The sequence below is a fragment of the Lissotriton vulgaris genome, chromosome 2_1 (assembly GCF_964263255.1).
Source record: "Lissotriton vulgaris chromosome 2_1, aLisVul1.2, whole genome shotgun sequence".
Lineage (NCBI taxonomy): Eukaryota > Metazoa > Chordata > Amphibia > Caudata > Salamandridae > Lissotriton > Lissotriton vulgaris.
The window spans coordinates 231,335,728-231,358,131 of NC_141687.1; the positions used below are offsets into that span (position 1 = coordinate 231,335,728).

At 46.4% G+C, this 22,404-nt stretch overlaps 1 protein-coding gene across 1 annotated transcript in view; it reads left to right on the forward strand.

The window, feature by feature from the left end:
• Window positions 1-22,404, forward strand: part of CAMKK1 (calcium/calmodulin dependent protein kinase kinase 1) — a 1,268,063-nt gene that overhangs the window by 1,188,567 nt on the left and 57,092 nt on the right. The window lies entirely within an intron of this gene.

Genomic DNA, 22,404 nt, shown 5'->3' on the forward strand with positions numbered 1-22,404 from the left:
CAGGCTTGCAAACCAGTTTCCAACACTTCCAAATCCTTTGCCAACTTTTTCCCATGCATTCTCTTGCGTCAAATCCTCAGTTTCGTAATGAATTGCAGTAATGTTACGTATATATTTCTTCAGATCTTTGGAATTATCTGGAATATACGTGCAACATTCCTGAACCTTCAAAAGTTTACAGACTCCGCCCTCTTTTGCCAGAAGGACGTCTAGAGCAAGACGGTTCTGCAAAACCATTGTCCTTATCGACAGCATCTCACCCTCAATCAACACCAATGACTTAGCTGTACACATTGACAATTCATCCACCACAGTTGCCAACCGCCGTATCTTCAGGTCATTCAAGATCACTCCCAACATTGGTATTGCAGCTCCAAACACATCCCCCACTATTGAACCAGCACTTTCTCCTCGCTTTACCCTCGTCAAGTGTTCACCTTTCACCAGAGCAAAGTCCTCGGTGTGGTATTTCTTAGGAAAAATAATCACCAGGTAACATGTCCCATACCACTTATCCGGCAACCTCACGTACGCATTTTTCCCACAGACAAAGTACACCGTAGGGATCACTTGTACCACACTCTTCAGGAAATCCTTGGTGTAATATTCTAATGTGAAAGTGTGTTCACAAGTTGTCTGGCCCACATAGACATTTTCATAATACGTCTTTGGTCTGAGCAGGCATAACTTCCCTTTCTGTACCTCGTCCAATGCTATCGGACCATAGCTTCCCCTTGTCTTATGCAACTTCTCCTCATCCGTCCAATCTACTTTACCTTGGCCTGACGCCTGCAACTGCTTTTGTTTTTGGTACCTATCCTCTACCTGTTCTATGAACTTCTTCTCTACATCTGCCAACGAGCAGGTCAAGTTGTGTCGATGAGCATATGAGGTGTCTATTTCTCGTGTTGGAATGAAAAAATATCTAAGTCTATCCTCTGACTTATAATAATCCCACTTGTTCAAGTGCTTATAATTTGGGACTTCCGGTAGCACAGCATCATAATTCGAAAAGAAATATTCAAAATGATTCCGCCCATAAAATATGCTAAGCAGCAAACTACATGAAATTCCATATGTCAATGGCAGGTGATGGTATCTAATACCCTCGTCTACTGAAGCCGGCAACTGCATACACACATAACAATCTTTTGCATCCATCGCATCAATGTACTCATACAACAACTTTGCATACGCATTCTTTCCAAAGTTTCCTTTAGACAAATCTGCATGTAATCTACGGCTTTCTTCTGCTAGCAAATCTTTCTCGGCTCCTATGTTAACCTCTTTCTGGCTAGGAGTGGTAGGTGTGGGCGTTCCCTTGACCTCCGCTTCCTGCTCTTGTGAGGCTAAATAAGAAACTAAAACTACTAAAAATATAAAGAATATCACTACCCCTATAAGTGTGCCTATAATACATTTTGCCCTACGAGTCGGGTTCCCAGCCTCCATGGTCTCAAACGGTGCGATTCGTTTCTAGCAGCAACACAAAGTCTTTTTCTTGGCTTTATGGAAATTCTCGAACCACACCTAGAAGCAGAAATCCCTTTTCAATTCTTCATTTCCATTCGCATTCAGGCGACCCTGACCCTTCTCCGTCCTCTAAGGGATGTCCCTAAATTTCTTCTTCTTCCACTCGGCTTAAGTAAATTCAACAGCTATTTACAAAGTCTTTACTGATCAATGATGATATTTTCTCCAACTGCACATAGCACATAATCCAAAAGTTCCATTCGAAGGACTATTGATTCATAAGCAGGTATCTCAGGACCAAATGTAGGAAAGATCAGTCTATTCAGGATTAAGTCATTTATCTTGCTTAGGTAAGGGGGATTAGGAATTGTGATCGTCAGTATACCTTCAATTTCCAGTCCAGGTACCAACAGTATCACTTCCAGTTTAACGTTGGGGATCGTACTGGTCACAGTCACTGACCTCACCCTCCCGGATCTCAGTACACCTGGCATTTGTCAAAGGGTAGGTCCACTCCGGGGTGGCGTATCTTCGACACAGTACTCTCACCCTCCTTGATCTCCTCGGACCTTTTTCCTCTGACTCTTGGTTTCCCCCTTCCGGGTCTGATTCTTCAGAGACAGGTGCAAGATCTCTCTCAGAGGTCAGCCTCACGTTCAGTCTTCTTCGCCTCTCAGGCCAACTTGCCTCTGTGCTGTTCACTCCTCTGCTTCTCGTTGGCACAACCTGCTCATCACTGCCTTCAGCTTGCTCTGTGCTGAGATCACCTTCACAGCAACTTCCCCGTTCAGAGGCGGACTCCGTGTCACTGTCGTCGTGATCTACTTCAGCTCGGTCGGATGAGTTACCAGCCTCTTCAGACACCCCCACAGCTTGACTTGTTCCCTCTAGTGGATCTTCCTCCACAGCTGGATTTCCATCAACGAGAGGAGCTGTTTCTTCCAGGGGTGCTGGAACTCTTCGGTGTGAGAAGCATGTATCCAGTTCGGCAATCCACCACACTTCACTGCAGTGTTCGTCACCAGGATAACCTGAAACGGGCCTCTCCAGCGCACATCCAGGCAGCTCTTTCTCACCACGTGCTTCCGCACCAGGACCCAATCACCTGGGCACAGGTCGTGACAAAGGTCTCTAGAAGCCGGGATTTCAGCAGTCTGCACCTGAAGAGACACACAATGGATGACATCAGATAGTCCCTTGCAGTAGTCAAGAATCAGATCATCTGTGATATTTAGCAGGGCTGCTGAAGGGACAGACGGCAATCTCATAGCCCTTCCCATCAACACCTCATGGGGTGAGAGTCCTGTCCTCCTGTCTGGTGTACTACGTAAGCTCATTAGCACCAACGGTAAAGCATCTGGCCATTTAAGGGACGTGGATGAGCACACCTTCGCCATTCGAGCCTTGAGTGTTCCATTTATTTGCTCTACTATGCCAGAAGCCTCTGGTCGATAGCTACAATACAGTCTCTGGTCAATGTTCAGTGCAGAGCAGAGCATTTTCACGACTTCACTGTTAAAATGCGTCCCTCTGTCCGATTCCAAAGAGGTCGGGACCCCGAATCTTGGCACTAACTCCCTCAACAATAATTTTGCTACTGTGAGTGTATCGCACCTACGAGTTGGGTATGCCTCGACCCACCTGGAAAACACGCATACAATCACCAAGACATATCTGAGGCGATTACACCTCGGCATCTCAATGAAATCCAGTTGCATTCTGTTGAAAGGCCCCCCAGATCTTCCAACGTGACTCAAAGTGACTGGTGTCCTTTTCCCAACATTCATTTGTTGACACGTAACACACCTCTGACACACCGCTTCCGCAGCTCTTCTAAACTTGGGATTGTACCAAGTCTGCCTGAACACTCGCATCATTGCATCCCTTCCCAAATGCACAGGACCATGTATCTGTCGAGCCATCGGGCTCACTAGTTCATTTGGCAACACAGCTCTCCCATCAGCTGAAATCCACAAGTCCAGATCCCCCTTGATACAACCCGAGGTCACCCACACTCTTTTCTCGAAATCTGACGCTTGTTCCTGCATCTTCCTCAATTCATCCCAAGTATCTGCCACTTCAAGTATCATGTTTAGCTCGGACCCTCTATGCATCCCCTTGATAACTTGATCAGTAAATGAGTAAGCTTGTTCTGCACAATAGCGTGCAACTTCATCAGCATAACGATTACCCAAGGACACAAAATCAGCACCTTTGCTGTGTGCTGTACATTTCACCACAGCGATTTCTGCTGGACCCTGCAGAGCCTCCAGCAGTAACCGGACAAATTCTCCATTCCTGATAGGGGAACCTGACGATGTCATGTAACCCCTTTGAGACCACAACTGACCGAAGTCATGAACCACACCAAACCCATATCGGCTGTCGGTGTATATGGTGACTCGAATTTTGTTGGCTGCCAAACAGGCACGCGTCAACGCAATTATCTCAGCCACCTGAGCGGAGTGTACTCCTTCTAGGCAGGCAGCTTCGACTATCCCATGAATCGTGCAAACAGCAAAAGCCACTCTTAAATGTCCAGCACTGTCTCTTATGCATGAGCCATCAACAAAGTAAATTTCATCAGGGTCTTCCAATGGCTCATCGACAATGTCTGGTCTAGGTTTGGTGCACAGTTCGGTCACCTCAAGGTAGTCGTGGTCTTCACAATCATCATCTAAGACATTTGGCAATGGCATTAACGTAGCAGGGTTCAAAACCGAGCACTTCTTAAGGGTCACATTCTCTGCGGCAAGTATAACCTGCTCGTAGCGTGTCAGCCTATTGTTGGTCAAGTGCTGCGTTTTGGTCCTGGTCATTAACAGTTCTACTGAATGTGGAACATGTACCACCAATGGATGTCCCATCACAATGCTTTCACATCTCTCAATGCTGACACCTGTTGCAGCAACGGATTTGAGACATCCGGGCAACCCTGCGGCTACTGGGTCTAAGGTAGCCGAGAAATAAGTAACTGGTCTACGGACACCTCCATGATCTTGGGTTAAAACTGCCAACGCGCAACCCTCTCTCGCTCGCAGCAGAACAATGAAAACAATTTGGTGTAATCAGGCATTCCCAGAGCCGGAGCACGACATAAGTCCTCTCTCAACTCAAGGAAAGCCATCATGCAGTCTGTGTCCCATGGTACCGGATCACTCACGTCCTTGAGCGTCAGTTTCTGCAAGGGCTTCGCCTTCAGGGAAAAGTTAGCAATCCACTGGCGACAGTAGCCAACTATTCCCAAGAACATTCTAACTTCTCTCTGCGTCGAGGGCACCATCATTTTCATTATGGCCTCTTTCCTATCTGGAGATACCTTTCGTTTGCCCTTTTCTATTCTGTGTCCCAGATACTGGACTTCAGACAGACAGTACTGTAGCTTACTGGGAGATACCTTGTGACCATTTTCTGCCAGATGGTTCAACAAAGCGATGGTGTCTATTCTACAGGCATCTTCCGTCTCTGACGCAACAAGGAGGTCGTCTATGTACTGTACGAGAACCGAGTTCTGGGGCAGTACTAGACTCTCAAGATTCCTTTTCAACAATTGATTAAAGATCGATGGGCTCTCTGTATACCCTTGAGGGATACGACACCATGTTAACACGCGATCTTCCAGCTTAAAAGCGAAAAGAAATTGGCTCTCCTCATGTAATGGTATTGAGAAGAATGCCTGACACAAGTCAATCACTGTGAACCACTCAGCCTGTGCCAGAATCTGAAACAATATCACTGATGGATTCGGTACCACTGGACAGCATGGAACAACTATGTCGTTCACTTTTCGTAAATCCTGTACAATCCTGAATTTCCCGATAGGCTTCTGCAAGCCCATGATCGGAGAGTTACATGGACTGCCCATTACTTCCTTCAGAATTCCCTGTCTAATCATGGATTCAATCACAGGTTTTATTCCCGCAATTGTTTCTGGAGTCAACTTGTATTGGGGTGTTCTTGGGAACTCTGCATTAGGTCTCACTTGAATCTTAACTGGCTCCACTCCTTTGATCAATCCAATCTCTTCTCCTGTAAAGTCCCAAACTTCCTGTCTGACTGCCTCTCTCAAATCCCAGGGGAGTTCCTCCACCGTTAGTGCAGGGTACGGTTCTATGCACACATGTGTGTTTGCAACCTTAAAAGCAGCATCATCATCATTTGTCTCTAACTCTACTCCCTTAGGTGTACAGTAAATGGTGCAATTAAGTTTACACAACCGATCCCTTCCTAGCAGACACACAGGACTAGAATCGCATACCACGAATTGGTGGCTGTCCCTGAAATTCCCTATTTTTACTGGGACTGGCTCAGTCAGTGGGTTTGTCATCTTCCTATTTGCGACCCCTACAACTTGGATAGTTTGTCCGGAAAGGGGCAAGTTAGGAACCACTGCTGACCGTATGGTAGAACGAGTAGCACCTGTATCCACCAGAAAGGTGGTGGGGTGTCCGGCTACATCAGCTTCTACAAAGGGTCCCCTCTGGTCTATCTCCAATACTGCTCCTAGGGTACAGTTCTCCTCTTCACTCAGGCACCGTCCTGTCACTGGGTCAAAGTGATAATACTCATCTCCGTCTACCATGAGAGGCATCTGCTGGTATACTTTGTTCCCTGCCGCAGTCTTCGGTGGCTGGGGAACCGGAGCTCTAGGAGCGGAAGTCCCCCCTTTTGCCGCCTTGAACTTAACTACTGTTGTTCTCGGTACTTGAGGGGCCTGACTCTCCTCTTCCTCCTCCTGTACCTGATTTTCTGGGTTATGGGGACACTCGCGCCTCCAATGCCCGATCTCATGACATTGATGACACCTAGTTGTCTTTTTCAGAGTCGCCAGGTCTACCCTTGACCTTGGGTCATCCTCGCTGCCTTCTTTCTGACCGCCCGATTTCCTCCCTAATGTTCCATTTCCAGACTGACCCTGTCCTCCCGGTTGCATCTGGACTAGCATCAGCTTATCCTTGAGCTTCTTAGTCTTAGAGTCTATCTCATCACTGCAGTACCTTGCATACCTCAGGATCTCGTCTAGAGGTTTGTTCTGCCAACAAATCAAATGTTGTTGTATCATGAGACAGATCTCGGGTCTCAGTCCCAGAACAAACCTGGACACAAACTGTCCCATGTCCTTTGGATCCATCACATCCAAACGACTGCACTGCTTGAATATCTGCAATAATCTCTCATAGTACTCATGGACTGTCTCCTTTGGTTCTTGTCTAGTTTGATCTATTTTCACCCAATCTATGTCCTGTGGTGGTACCTTAGTCTTTAACCACGTAATCGCCTGCTCGTACTTTATCATCACCCTAGGTGAGGGACAATTCGTGATTGCATCTCGTTCTGGCTCCTCTGTGGGCCATTCAACGCTGACTTTACATGCTACCCACAGGTCTCCCGGAACCACAATGTCAAACAACGTGTTCAAATCAACCTACAGTACCTTCGAAATCTTAACTAACCTCTCTACCTGCTTGTACCATTCTACTGGACTCTCTCTCAATTTAGGGAATGTGTTCCTAAAGGCAGCCAAATCTCCCCTGCTCCAGGGTACATGCACATATCCTCCGTGAGCCACCTCCCTCAAAGGGTACGCCTCTACATTTGTCAACCCCCCTCCTGGAGATGTCTCTATAGTGCTCCGCCTAAAACTCTTCTTCTTTGACCACCTTTCCTCCCATTTGTCCAATTGGACCCATGTTCGGATTCCCACTATTAATTCTCTGATGTGGGTTTTTAATCCGATCACTCTCTTCTCGTCTAGATCTTGGTCTGAATACTGCAGCCTATGGCCACCCTGCAATGCCTTTGTCCTGGTCAGATCCACTGAGTATTTGTTCGCCAGTTCGGTTAGCTTCTCGTGAGCTGTCCTAGCTCTGCGAGTAACATCTTTCGCTACAAACAATAGTTCATCTGGTTCGTAAAGTTCTGTTCTCTCCAGGGGTATTGTACCTTCCACTATCTCCTCCACCTCTGATTTAAGTCTCAGCACATCTATTCTCCTTGCCTTTATAGCCGCCCTCAATGTGCCTTGACTAGAGGTTTCACTCGAGTCTCTCCCCTTACATTCCTGACTCACTCGTCTGTCTTCCTCAGGTGTGTTATGGGGAACACTTCCTTGCTCCCATCTTTCACGGTCCCAGTCTTGTCTTCTATCTGTAGATGTAGGGGGGGGGGGCGCTCCCCTGTTTTCCTCCCCCTGCGGTCCCATTCATGCCTGCTTCCATTAGATGTACAGTGAGACACCCCCCTGTTGTCCTGACTTCCATTGCCATTACCATCCCTTGACCTCTCGCTCTGGGTATCCGCGACCGTCTCCCAAGTCCGCAGATCTGGCCTCAGTTCTCTGATCGGCCTTGGCCGTGGCCCTCTCAAATCCATCGGTCCTCTAAAACCCCCCTGTTCTCTGGATGAATCTGCCGATGCTGCCAAAGGGGTGCTCCTTTCTATAGGTCAGGACCATTGGTTCCACTCGTCCGCCACATTACTTCTACCTTTGCTGGTACTTCTCTCTCTGTCTATTTGTGGCAGACTCTCACCTTGTGTCTGTTCTGGATTGTACACTGATACTATGGGACCTATGGTGACAGGTACCGTAAGAGCATCTGGTAGTCTCTGGGTACTGACTCCCTCTTCGCAGTGTACTTTCTGCACCGTAAATCTTCCCACTACTCTCGCTTCTGGGGACTGCTGAGATACCCCCTCTCCTTCCACTGAGCTGGACCTGTCCCCTACTGGGCCCAAGTCGCTCTCCCTTAAGACTCCACTGTCTACTGCAGATGCCTCCCTGCCCATTGGTGACGTTGGCCTCCCCTCTATCTCAGGATTATATGGAGGTGGTCTCTCCGACAACAGTCTCTCTATCAGGCTGTCTTCTGTTTCACTGTCATCATCCTCTGTACTCTTTTTCTGCGCATCCTCTGCATTGACCAACAGTGGGTATAGTCTGTCTCCCTCAATGGTCTGCACTCTCCACCTCTTGGCCAGTGCATCCCACCTCGCGTCCTGTACCGCCCTAACTGATCTCTTCACTCTTTCCTGTCTTCTATCTCTGTTCTTTTCATATGCTGCCCTGATCCATGCATTTAATGCTTCAAACTGCGTTGGTCTAGGCAAAGGTCGCAAAGAAGACATAGTCGCTTTTAACTGGTACAACACCTCCAATCTGAATGTCCCGTACCTAGGAAAAGTCAATTCCTCACTTCCGTCAGTCATCTTACACCAGTTCTCAAGCCACAATATGGTATGCAACCCAACATTCGTAGCCATGTAATGAGCTGGCGTATCCTCGGGTGGAGCCTCTTCCCCACCCCGAGGTTCTAGCTTCTTTTCTCCCTTAAAACAGCTTCGCAATCCTTTTAGACATTTCATGATGAAACCCTCAACGTTTCCTTGTTTACAGTGCTCGTTTACTTCCCAATGACAATCCACCAATCCCAGCGCGGCTTTACTCTAACCGCCCTATCCCAGCGCGGCTCTCTTCTGACGTCACTCGCTTCTAGCTAACCGCCCAATCTCAGCGCGGCTCCACACTAACCGTCCTATCCCAGCGCGGCTCCGTCTGACGTCACTCGCCTCCGCTTCGCAGCAGTTCCCCTACTTTCTCTGCCTGTCTCTCGGTCATGTATGCGTCCCAATCATACACTTGAAATGATCACTTCCGACCAAGCAACCACTTCCTTGACTGTCCGTCCACAGTCTGACTGTAATTGTCACCGAACTGGCAATTGTCTGTCCACTTAACGATCAGACAATCGCCCTTCTGATAGGTTACATACACACGGCAACTTCCGACCAGCGTCCGTTACCAACGCATTCAAACATTCGTTCCCCCTATCTCGGTCCTGCGGGCGATCAATGGTACCTCATGACCCCCTCTCAATGGTCGACAATTACTGTAGGTGTTCGATACACCCGAACCACTTAAACTCTCCTTGAGCTTAAGATTTTCACCGGTTGCGCGCGCTCACAACCTGATCTCCTTTCACACTACAGGCACTCAACTCCGCTAGACAATATAATTCAACAACACAATGCACACCGCAATTTAACACGAATGACCCTTTTCATACTCACTCTCTTACGACCTGCTGCTTTCTGCCGCACCGTCACTCTCCGTCATTTTCCGTGGAACGCCATCCTCCGTCCGCTGTTCTGTGGACGCACATCTCCAGATCTCTATGGGCCTTGGGGAAATCTTAGCCTACTCTAGGTTACCCTCACTCCAGAAGATAAACCATCCTACTCTGCTACCAACTGGAAAGGCGGGATTTCTACTCTAGAACCAGAATAGCATTTTCTAGAATCCACAGGTCGACTAGACCTTTTTACCTGTCATGGAGTGTAGAAGGCAATCTGTCTCAACAGTGTAATATCAACTTGAACGATCCCCACTGCTTTCCCCAAAGAACCACTGACATAAGATTGAGTTTAAAGGTTTATTATAAAGCCAAAAACAGTTGTGTATATAAACACCTCAGTAAAAGATTCAGGAGATAAACAGGCACTAATACAAACATGATCCTACGGAAAAGTCTTAATCGACTAAGAAACAATACAAGTATCAATTCCAAAATCACCAGACTAGCAAGAATTGCTATAATCTGGGTTTTAGTAGGCATCGGAAAAAGAAGAAATAAATCCAGATTAATCTGTCCCTACACTATACTAAGTGGCATCCCTACTTGACAAAGTTCCCTCCTATCAAAGGTGTCAGCCGTGGTGACTTCCAAAGAAGCACACTCACTTTGTTCGGACTTAGCCTAGGAACCCATCTCGCATAGCAAAGCTCTCTGCCTGACCAACATCTCTCTTCGCCCTCATGCGCATCTGCTCTGCTCTCCTTCGGGGTGCTGTCCCTAATACAAACCCCACAATATGGGCGACACGGCCTAAGGTACGCCCCTCTCAAAGGTATTAACTTTCAATAATTTCCATTTCGACATCTTCATCCTTGTCCGTTGAAAACGTCCTTGGTTCCCAGAGCCTTCTTCTCTTGAAGTTGCTTCCCTAAATTCCGCAGTCACTCCTCCATGTCTGGCACTACCATCCTAACGCTCATACACAATGGGCCCTTCTTCTACAATCTCTAGTTAACCTTGCACCTGCAAAAGAACGCACATAAATCGGTTCACAGTTCCATGCTACTTGCAATTAATTTTCTAAAGCAACCTTCTAGAAAAGACATTTCCATGATTTAATGTCAAGTGAAACATTCTCAATTCGGCCTACACAGTCTTTTTCCCCTCCTGGGCCTCTGCACGTTTCTGGGTATCACATCCTAACATGAGCTAAACATTTTCGTTCATTAGGCCTTCATCATTATAGCAAAATACATTTTCTAAACACATTTTCTAACTCAAGCACTTCTATCTCGTTATATGAATACAATAATGAATTTCTGATAAAGCATCTTAATACATACATGAATTGAGTAAATACTTCACTGCAAACAACATTTCTAGATTTAACATGGCATTAGTACTTTCAAAACACTCTACGTTACTCTATGTAAATTCTGGCACATTATCTCATAGCCCTACATCACATTTGAACACGATTATAATCCTTTATATATGTGGGTGCTGATTATTCATGAATATGGTGCACCCCTACAATTTCTAACTCAGTTTTGCGCTCTCTCACCTCAATCCCTTGTGCCACTCTGTCCCTATCCTGTGAGATCCCTAAAGCTGCCACAGTCAAGACCAGAGCTGCCCTCTCGTCAGTTTTGACAATTAGTATGTATTTGAAGCACGTACATTTCTACCACAAACATCATACGTAGGAATAAACAGTGCATAATAGCAATGTTGGATGTGTATAGATTTGCGAAGTAGAAGGCACTGAGGATAAAGAATAACATAGTCCAAACATTAAATGTGAAACATGTCATACTTATTTCATATCAAGTCATAGATTAACTATGTCCCGGGGGAACTGAAGGCGAAGATGAGAGGAGAGAATCTGCGAGCAGACAATAATATATAGTAAGGCAAGTCAATGCAGCCTTTGCTCGGATCAGAGAAGGTGGGTTTTAAAGGGTATTTTAAAGGCCAGTAAGGAAGATATAGGCCCGTGGTATTTGCCTTGGCACTGCAGTGCATTCACTGCTTAATACACCATCTGCTGCATAATCTGCAGATTAAAAAAACAAAAACATTTTTGTTTGTAGCTCAAACGGTTCAAAGTTTACTAAAAACGCAGCAACATGTGTGGAAGGCCCTTTGTAAAGTTGGACTGGTCACCTTTCTGCTGCTATATTTGGGCGTTAAACTGGTACTAATGAGGTGCAACCAATGCAGAGACAATGTTTTAACAAGTATAAAAATGACAAAATAATGAAGTAACACTCTCACAAAATGTGTCACATATTGAACCTTTTCTTACCACATAATTTACTCACCCCAGCTGCATAATTCGCCCCTCCCCTGCTGCATAATTCTAGTGGCCCTGCCCATAATGAACAAATGGGTACAAAGCCACCTCATACCTGAAGAAAATTGAGGTTTGTCAATCACCTAACCAAGCACATTTTGAACATATGGATGTGTAACTTTCCCATACTCGCAGCACTCTCTTTAGCGTAAACCAAAGGACCATTTAATCCCAAATATGATACATTGCCTGATGCTTTCTGGATTATACAAATAATAAATCAACCATGGAAACAACGAACAATCTGGACTTCTAAGAAGTATTTCTGTTATGAGAAGAGAAAATATCAACTTGGGATCTCTGTTTTTGAATTGCACATATTGTCATACTTAGGATTAAATGGTCTTTTGGTTTATTCTAAAGAGGGTGCTGCGAATAAGGTTCTAGTTTGTGTAATGTTTGTAGCACATTAGTTGTCGAATGTGCAATTAGCACCTTCTGGTAGTAAGGGGCCCAACCTGCATAGCTCCTCGTTTGAACCCAGATATTTTTCACACAAGTATTGGCTCTAATATTGATGTGACATTGTTTGATGTGCGGTAAATTCCCTTCTGGGAACCCTGCTGCCTTGATGTGACGTCACTGTAACTTTCACATAGTGCCTGACTGGTCAAATAGTTTGGCTCTCACGAGTCTCTGAGAAAATCTGAGGTATTCAGGCTTGGAGTGTTTCCCCTGTGGACCGACGCTCCATGGTGTTTCATGAGGCCAAGTTCGTTTTGAAGATGTCCGTGTTACTGCTCCGAAAAGCCTCTCGTTTCCCTGGATAATTACCTTCTGATAATGTCAGCAGCTCATCCCTCCCAGCATAATGTTCAAATGCCACAGCCTTTACTCTCTGCGGAGCTTTCAATGACTGCTGGCCCGCAGCACCGCTCTAGAATGTTCCAAATAAATGTCAACAGGGCTGAATAGGAGTCATTTACTCTCAGCTGACTCTGTTCTGCTGTCTACTCCTCCTAAATGAGTTTTCTCTGCACGGGAGATTCAGACCCTGGTCCGAATTTAGAGTTGGGATAATGCACTTGTAATTAGGTGGATGGGAAATCTGTCGTGTCTGCGATGCAGAACACGTCATCCAAACTCTTAATTCACTCCCTCAGTCTGCAGACTAGATTCCCTTCTGCAGATCTGCCAGTTCTTGGAATGCCAGCCATGTGTCTTGACACGGATTCCATGCCACTCAGTCCTTTATCAAGATCGTTGAGGAATTATAGCTTTGGAAATTGGAATCACTTAGGGTCTGTTCACCTCTAAGTAACCACTCACATGGATGAGGCCTTCCTTCTGCAGTGCACTTCATCTCCTCGTGTGCACGAGTGCCTTTTCTGTAAGTGTGAAATGCTCACTAGTCATTTCCTTGTTTACTACCTGGCTTTGAGCTCGGTTATGATACCAGGGGCCGCATTATACATGCAGCACAACTTTTTTCATGGCTCTGGGCGCACCTTTAAAAAGCTGTGGCCAGCGCAATGAAGGATAATGCACAGCATTAAGGTTAATGCGCTGCCCTCAGGACAGCAGCGGACTTGCGCGGACCCCAGTGCAGCGCATTCATGTGAAGAACGGAGTGGCCGCTTAAAGCCGCTGCATGCTTGCACGGTGCAGCAGCAACACGCCTGCACTTTGAATGGGGATGTCTGGGGTCCATAGGACTCTCTTTCCCCACTCAAGAGGGATGCGCTCAGAGGGTACACTGTCAGTGCGCCTCCCGAGGGCATCTCTACCTCTGCACCCACATCTGTAATATGGCACAGGCGCAGAGAAAAAGGGATTCCCTGATATGCATGGGGCGCGCCCCTAAGCAAATAAGGGACTGCCCCCCTAAAGATAGCTCTGGCTCTTTATGTGTGCCAGCGCTATCCGTATTACAGAAGTGGGTGCACAAGTGTCTGCAGCCCCTTCTGTGATGCCAAAGTGCACTGGGTTCTCCAAAGCGGGTGCAAATGCTCATTGCGCCCTGAGGCACTTTGTGTAATAGAGCCCCAGAAGTCTTGAAGTTGATATCACAATATAGGAGACTTTGAAAAGAGGGCGTCTTCATGCATTGATCATGGACTTGGAATGAGCCTGCGATTCTCTGTCTCGGAAGCCACTGTGGAGGACGCGGCTGGAGGAATGTGTGGAACATGCACAGGGGTCGTTTCTAATTCATTTTCATAGATTCACTATTGCTGGACTGCCCTTTGGGCCAGTGGAGAAATGGCCACAAATTTGATATTCATTAGGAGAAAGGCAGGCGCTCCATCTTGGCCGTATTTTGTTTTCTGTCAAACAAGTAACAATGTAAGCTCCCACCTCCTGTGCGAGGAATGGACATATCATACATGTGCACACACCTCTCTATGCCTTTTTGCAGATAGAGTTATGTTCTTCCCAAAAACTAGTGATACCAACCAGAGGTGTCAGCAGAAAGGCTGGTTGAAGCTTTCCAGCCATTGCTTGCATCAAGTGGAACTTACGCTAGGAGATGCAACAAACTTGATGAAATTATGAAATCAAATTCAGATTTCTAAAGTGCACTAATACCCGCGGGTGTCCAGGAGCTAAAACTTCCATGGAAAAGAGAAAAGTGTAGCAACTCACCCGATATCAATAAGGCTCCCAAGAAATGAAAGAGCATATTAGACTAATTATTAAAAAGCCAGGTCTTAAGCGTTTTGCGAAAGGTGAGCAGAGTGTTTGAGGTTTTGAGGATAAGTGGCATGGTATTCCAGAGTTTAGCAATCGTGACTGCAAAACTCTTTCCTCCCCTGGTAGCTTTCTTAAACTTGGGGACAACCAGGTTAGCCTGGGAGGCAGACCTTAGGTTTCTGGCCAGGATAGAAAGATGGAGGAGTTACCTGATAGAAACCGGTCCCTCAGAATGGAGGGCTTTGAAGGCAGAGCACAGCGATTTGAACATAACCCTTTTCTTGACCGGGAGCCAGTGGAGTAATGGGAGAGACGTAAGAGAACTGCGGCCCCCTTAGGAAGATGCTGAAGACCATGCGTTTTAAACGGTTTGGATACATTCGAGCACTCTGAAGCCACTTTTCTTTCACTGCAGGTGTTGTTTAAGTGTTAGTTGGGTTGAGATGATGCAATACAGGTCTGTATAGAAATGTGCTTCCTGGCGCTCCTCGGAGCCTTTCATCAACACTGCGCCACAAAAAGACTAGTGGTAATTGCCCAAAAACAAAAGTTATGATATTTGGAAGTCATCCTCTGTTGAGACACAGCTTTATGAATTAATCAATTGACTACCTAGGTGCCCTATAAAAACAAACAAAAAAAAACAATAACTGGTCAGCACAGCTAGCTGAAGAGCAAAGTGATATGAGACATGTCGTTTTCCATACTGCTGAACTTCACAAACATTTTGGGGAGTCAAATGTAAAAAGTACCTTGAGAGATAATCCTAAGGCACCCCATGAAGCAGGCTTTGGTGCCTTATTGTGGGGCTCAGCCAAATGAAGGCACCAGTGGCCGAAAATAAGAAGCTTCTCAGATAACCTTAGTTTGTTAGTAAGTCTACTCCTTCAATTACTGGGAGTAGATGTGATTGAAGCATACATTTTTCTTGCTTTTCTGCTTTTTTTGGATGCATATCTGGTGTAAACAATCCAATAGGTTTTGCTTACGATACTTAAGTTCTGATCTATTGACTTTGCAAATGCCTATTTTTTCTGAGGTGACCACTGAGCATGAGCAAGCATGATAGCCATCATACAATAGCTTTTCATAAAGCTTTAGAAACAAATTCCATGATATAGTCAGTGCCCGCACCGTGGCAACCCATGAATTTTTTCTTTTGTTTTATTGTTACATGATGGCCGTCTCTGCCGCTGATCAGGAATTGAACAATTTTGCTAGATGCTTGTATTATATTGTCCTGTAACAATAAAAACCTCAGGACATTGCAGTGAAAATTATGTACTTTTAGAAGATCTGCTTGCTGCTGGCAAATTGTTAATTTTGACTCAACTAAAGTTACATTCCAAATACCCACCAAAGACTACAATAATAAATATTGCGTCATTGTTGGCATTATATACATTATAGATTTTATTTTGCATGGTAAAAACTAGTGGTGGGCGGAATTTGCGTAGTCACGCTACGCAAAGCTCTGCGATACGGTACAAAATCTCCATGAGCATGCAAAAGTGCAGCAAACACGCAGAATTGCTAGTTCCGCCCGTTCGCAATGCTTTTTCTCTGTTCGTGAATGCTGTTTGCGTGCTCAGGGAGAAATATCTCGCAAACACGCATTTTGAAAACGCGAACATGCAAAGAATTCTGCAAAGCCACGGATCGTGGAATTTTTGGCAACTCCGTGTTCTCTGTAGAACGCGAAATTACCTAGATTCAGCGAAGGGAATTTACCGCCCAGGCCTAGTAAAAACTGCTGTCCTTTTTCGGGCACTCTGTAGGCTTAATAATGTCTAGAGCTCATGAATCTATTTTTTTTATTACATTTGCATGCAGTGAATGCAACACATTGCAAGAAAAAAAATTCATTCACTTTATATTAAACTAGCAGCCCGTCCCGAAGTTGTCCGGGTATGAAATAGAATGTGTGCAATGTGTGTAATAGGCAAGGGAAATTTATTTTAAAATCTCGCGGTAGACAACATTTTTAGCATGAATTGTCACAATAGTTAGGCATGTATGTGCAGATACTGTGTGTACCTCGGAGTAAGAAGTATTAGCAGATGTCTCTAGTGTGTATGTACTCCACTTCCGTAGTTAAGCGTGTGTGAAAGTGCATTCAGTTGTGAATTTCGTGTCCCCGCAGGCATGCTGAATCTCGTCATCCCCCGCTTGAGGCCCAGCTCCAGTTTTGTTTGATGTTGTACTTGTGGTGTAAAGTCGTTGATGCAGAGAGTTGATTGGGTGACAGAGCGCGCTGGAGACGCTGCGCGTGTCGAAAGTGCAGTCAGTTCAAAGGTTAGTGTCCCAGCAGGCGCGCTTACTCGCGTCATCCTCCGCTTGAGCCCGGCTTCAGCCCGGGTTGATGTTGTGCGCCTGGTGTCAATTTGTTTACGCAGAGAGTTGAGTGTGTGACAGCGCGCAGGAGACGCTGCAATTAGTGTCCCTGCAGGCAGGGTCCTTTATGCAGAGAGTTGACTGGCTGACAGCGCGCAGGATACTGTGCAGTTATTGTCCCCGCAGGCACGATCAGTCGCGTCTGCCCCCGTCTAAGCCCCGGTAATTGCCACGCCCATTGGCCATGCCCCCTGCTCCGGCGCAATTGCCGCACCCATTGGCCTTGGCCACGCCCCCGGCCCAACGCACACGTTTGTTTTCCACACGCCCTCAAGGCACGCTTTTTTGGGGGGGGATGTGCCATGCAATTGCTGCCGCGCCCATTGGCCACACCCCTTGGTGCCCCGCAATGGCAATTCCTGAGATTACCCGCCTCAAAGGTTAGGGCTCTCTCTTTATTATATTAGTATAGATGAAAAAATAAAAGTGAGGAAGAACAGGAGACAGATAGTACATTATTAAATGGAAGGTTGATTGTCTAAGGATTTGAATGAGGATGTATGGCCAGATTTTGCCATTTTGTTGGAATAGAATAAAAGCAAAAGCTATGATAGGGAAGACAGCTGTGCATACAGTGAGATGATTACCAAAAAAGATCCAGACCATGAATAATTCACAGTACAACTGTCGGCGCTCAACCCATCTTAAATGATCATGTCAGCAGCACGCCAACGGTTAGGACCGGGAGTCTTGTACTCCTGAGACAATGCTCCCCAATTGGACCCATCTCTAATACATTTAAACCAAGTTCAATATTCAGGACAGAAACATTCTTAATAAGAGAGACAAAGAATGAGAGACACAGTTTAAAGTTTTGAAGGTTCATAACAAAAGGTAATAGACAAAATACAGGAAATATGTCATTAAAAGGTTTAGTAGCAATGCATACAAATCATCAATACCATGAATTTAGGAAAGTTCCATATAAAATCCAACATAGAGTGATCTAAAGGTGGGAAATAGGGGCTTCCAGGGTACAGTGAAACGCATGTTCTTTTATAGGACTTTAGGCATTGTCTAACATACATTTCTACATAAGCACATAATTCCCAGGGGTTGCACCAAGAAGAAACATGTGAACACAAATACATTTGGGGAGTCTCTCATAGTAGTATAACATTGAATTTATGACTCTCGCAGTTTAACAAGCATGTTAGTCGATACATCATACAAAGGTATCCTGGAACTGCTTGGATGTCCTTAGTTAGGTGCAGTGTGGGGAGTCTTTTCTAGGAACGCGCTCCGTTTATTACTGTAAAGCTTGCAATTTCTTTAATTGGAGCAAGGAAACGACGATAGTAGCCCTCACATGGTGTATTATAGCAATTTCAAGATGGAGGACAGGATAAACACAGGTTATGTTAGCTCAAACTTGGTTTCTAATGTATTCGAAGTGAACAGAAAAGGAAAACCGCTCTCACACAAGCAAAATGAAAATTATAGTTCCGTTGATCTCGTTATAACAGGATATCTAATGAGATTTAAGTGATACAAAAAGTAATCAAAATAAGCCCTATGGCAAATTCAGTATTCCTTTTTAGTGTAGAAATACATTGCTTAATTTGTAAAAAGAAAGACAGAAAGGGTAAAGAACAAATGAAGTGCAGGGTCCATAGGTTTTCTTAGGAGTCTACTGCAGGTGCTGCATAATGACAGTTTGTCAAATACCAATGGTGCTTAATTTGGATTCCACCTCATGAACCTTCCTTCCTTCACCCTACTCTTCCTATCTCTTTACCTTACTCTTGAAGCTTCATTTTCATTCCTGCTTTCTCTCATTGTCACTATTTTTCTCTTCCACCTCCTTTCTCCCTTTATTGTCCTTATATAACATACTCTGGGTCAAAGTCTGATGATGAAAAACAAGTCTTGCTCCCCTAGAATGAGAACTTGCACCCACCACCTGCAACCTCAAGCATAAATTAAGTTCAGGACTTATAGAGCCAGAGTAAGTTCAACTATAGGAGCAAAGAGTGATGATCAATAATGAAGAACAGAGGCCAATAGTAGAGGACAAGTCTAACATCAATAAGAATGTGAGAAAAGGGTGGGGTTTCCCAAAATATAATACCGGATATATACAGACTGAGTACATGGCTACACACACTAGAAAGGAAAGAGTAATGTGTTTGCATGCTGATGGTGAGAGAAGAATATAGATAGATGTAAATCACAAGCTTGCGGGAAAAGACAGTGGATGGTAAAATTGAATGAGTTTGAGAAGAACTAATGAATGAAGATAACTAAATCATGGGTAGTCAATAAGTCTCTAGAACAAAGAGACGGACAACAAATTTGAGAATACGTTAGAAAGAAGTTACCACAAAGCTAGAAATAAGGGTAACCGCAGTCCTAGGACTAGTGCCAGTTTAAAATAGATGGTAGTGCCTCAATTACTTACCGGTAATTGCATTACTCTGAGTCCTACTCCCTCACTTCCATTACTTACGCAGTGAGGCATCCCTGCCTAACCAGACACCCATACCACATGATTTATCACACGGGGACTATAAGTAGCCCACACTCACGTCAAACCTCCTGTAATACCACATAGACCGAAACCATATCAAAAGGTTGGCCAGGACTACCAGGGAGAGAGGGAGGGATGTAAGTAATGGAAGCAACGGAGTAGGACTAATGTAATTACCGGTAAGTAATTGAGGCATCCTGTAATGACAGGCAAAGGTCAACGGCGAAGCCCAGGTGGCAGCCCGGAATATCTCAGAAATGGAAGCCCCTTGGACCTGTGCACAGGAAGCCGCTATGGACCGGGTGGAACAACCCTGAACCCCCAAAGGAGAAAGGTACCCCACTGCCTTGTACGCCAAATCAATCAGAGCACGAACCCAACGACTCAAAGAAGGAGTTCAAGGACGCAAACCCCCGAGACACAGGCCCAAAATTAACAAAAAGCGAATCTGAGAGATGGAAAGGAGTGACCCGCTCCAAATAGACCAGGAGAGGCCTCCGAACATTCAAAGAGTGCAGCCGCACCTCAGACTCTGAAGATGGGGAATCAAAAAAGGAAGGAAGGTCCAACTCCTGATCCCTGTGGAACTGAGAATCCACCTTAGGACGAAAGGAAAGTACCGGTTTCTAAATGATCCTGTCCTCAAAAACCCAACAAAAAGGATGTTTGGAAGAAAGAGCACCCAGTTCACCCAGGCGGCGACCAGAGGAAATGGCCACCAAAAAGAAGGTCTTGAAGGACAAAAGGCGCAGGTCCACAGAAAGCAAGGGCTCAAAGGGAGGGGACATCAAGGCGTCCAAGACAAGAGACAGATCCCAGGTGGGGAAAATGCCACCATGGGGCAGGAAGAACATTACCCTGTTCCCTAAACAGGCGACCAACCAACCCATCAGGATCTGAGTGATTATCCCAAGAGCTCCGAAACGCCTTAATCGCAGCCCACTGCAAACGAAGGCAAGAAACTTTCAAGCCCAAGGCAGCACCATCCTGGAGAAACAGCATCACCTCAAACAAAGAAGAGGAAGCAGGGTCTAAACCCTTGTCATGACACCACTGACTGAAAGAATGCCAGTGACTCAGGTAAGACTTGTTGGTCTACAGGCGCCTAGCCCCCTGCAGAGTAGAGGTCAAGCCAGCCGGAACACCCTTACGCAGCAGACCTAAGCGTTCAAACTCCAGGCCGCCAAGCGCATCTTAGCCAGAACATCCTGCTGCAACACCGGGAACACCAAAGGGGACGGAGACAGAGGCAGCAACCACTCCACTTCTGACCTCATCTCCACCAGGAGAGGAAACCAGGAGGCACGAGGCCAAGCCGGAGCCACCAGAATCACTGAAGCCCCCAAGGATTGGACCCTCAGCAGGAAGCGGAGAAGAAGGGGAAAGGGAGAAAAAGCATACAGAAGCCCGATAGGCCAAGGGCAGGAGAGAGCATCCACCGCACAGGCCGACCCCTCCCGACTGCGGGAGACAAACCAGGCCACCTTGGCATTGCCCACACACGCAAACAGGTCAACCACAACGGGAGCCAGAGGAGAGAGAGAAACTCCCTTCAGCAGATGACTCCGAACCAGCCACCAACCTAGAGCCGACCTGATCTGAGGGGACACCGGGATCATAGAAGAGAGGGGAAGGCAATGGGCAGACCAATGCATCAGAACATGAGCCATCAGTGTGTGTAAATAAAACCTGGCTCACTGAACCAGAAAAACTGAGGCCGCCACATCTCCCTGCACCTGGAGCCAATGAGCCGCCACCTAAACCGGGCCGGACAGAAGAGACAGGATGTGAGGATGAATCTTGTCCACCCGAGCCTCTGCCACTGCCAAATCTTTCCGAAACTGAGCCCCAATGAACAGAGGATCTTGGGATGGAACAAGGAACGACTACCCCACATTGATAAGGAAGCCGTGCTCCCTCAAAACGGCCGGAACCACCTCCGTGTCACTGAGAGCCAACCAGAGCGAGAGACTGTGGACCAGGGCCACCAACGGAGCCATAAGCTCGGTGAAGACCCGAGCAGCGGACTTCAGCCCGAATGGCAAAACCGCAAACTGGAAGTGGGAATCGCCAATCGCAAAAGGTAAAAACTTCTGATGCTCCTGAGCCACTGGAACATGAAGGTAGGCGTCCTGCAGATCGATAGTCGCCATGAAGTCCCGGACACCCACCAACGGAATAATGGACTGAAAAGTCCCCATTTTGAAGTGAACAGTCCGAATCCAACCATTCACCCTCCTGAGATCCAGAACCGTCCGGAATACCCTGACACCTTTTGGACCAGAAACAAAATGGAATAACAACCCTTGCCCTGTTGTGCCAGAGGGACCGGTATAATTGCCTTCTTCGCCCAAAGATCCCGAACCCCCCCCCCCAGAAGAGCCTCCTGCTTCGCCGGGGACCTGGGGATAGGAGTACGGATGGTGCCCCAGCCGGGCGGAATAGCGACAAAGACAATAAGATGACCTCTCCTAATAATAGTCAACGCCCAGAGATCCTTCACATCCAGCCGCCAAGCCTCCAGGAAAGACAACAGCCTCCCGCCCTCAGGTCTGGAGGCTGAAATGCTGTCAATATCAGGACTTCCTCTTGAAGGCACCCGATGGATCCTTTGGATCAGCCATGGCAGAAGACTTCTTGGGCTGGAACTTGTGCCGACGGGCCGAAAGGTCCTCGAGGACTGCCGGGAAAACTGGAAGGAAGAAGCGGAGGAAGGAGCTGGATTCCAGAAGCAGCGAGAGCCAGACGCAGATGCCTTGCCCTTGTAAGGCAGAGCATGCTTACGATATATAAAGGCCTTAGTGATCATACTGTCCAGCTGTACACCAAAAAGCATCTTGCCATCAAAGGTGATCATAAGGAGAGAGGATGTCTCAGAAGAATCAGTCTTCCTGTCACGCATCCACAAATTCCTGCGAGCTAAACCAAGGAACCAGAAGACCGAAGCACATCCGAAGAGACGTCAGCCAAGAATTTGGCCTGCTGCTCCATGTGGACAAGCAAGC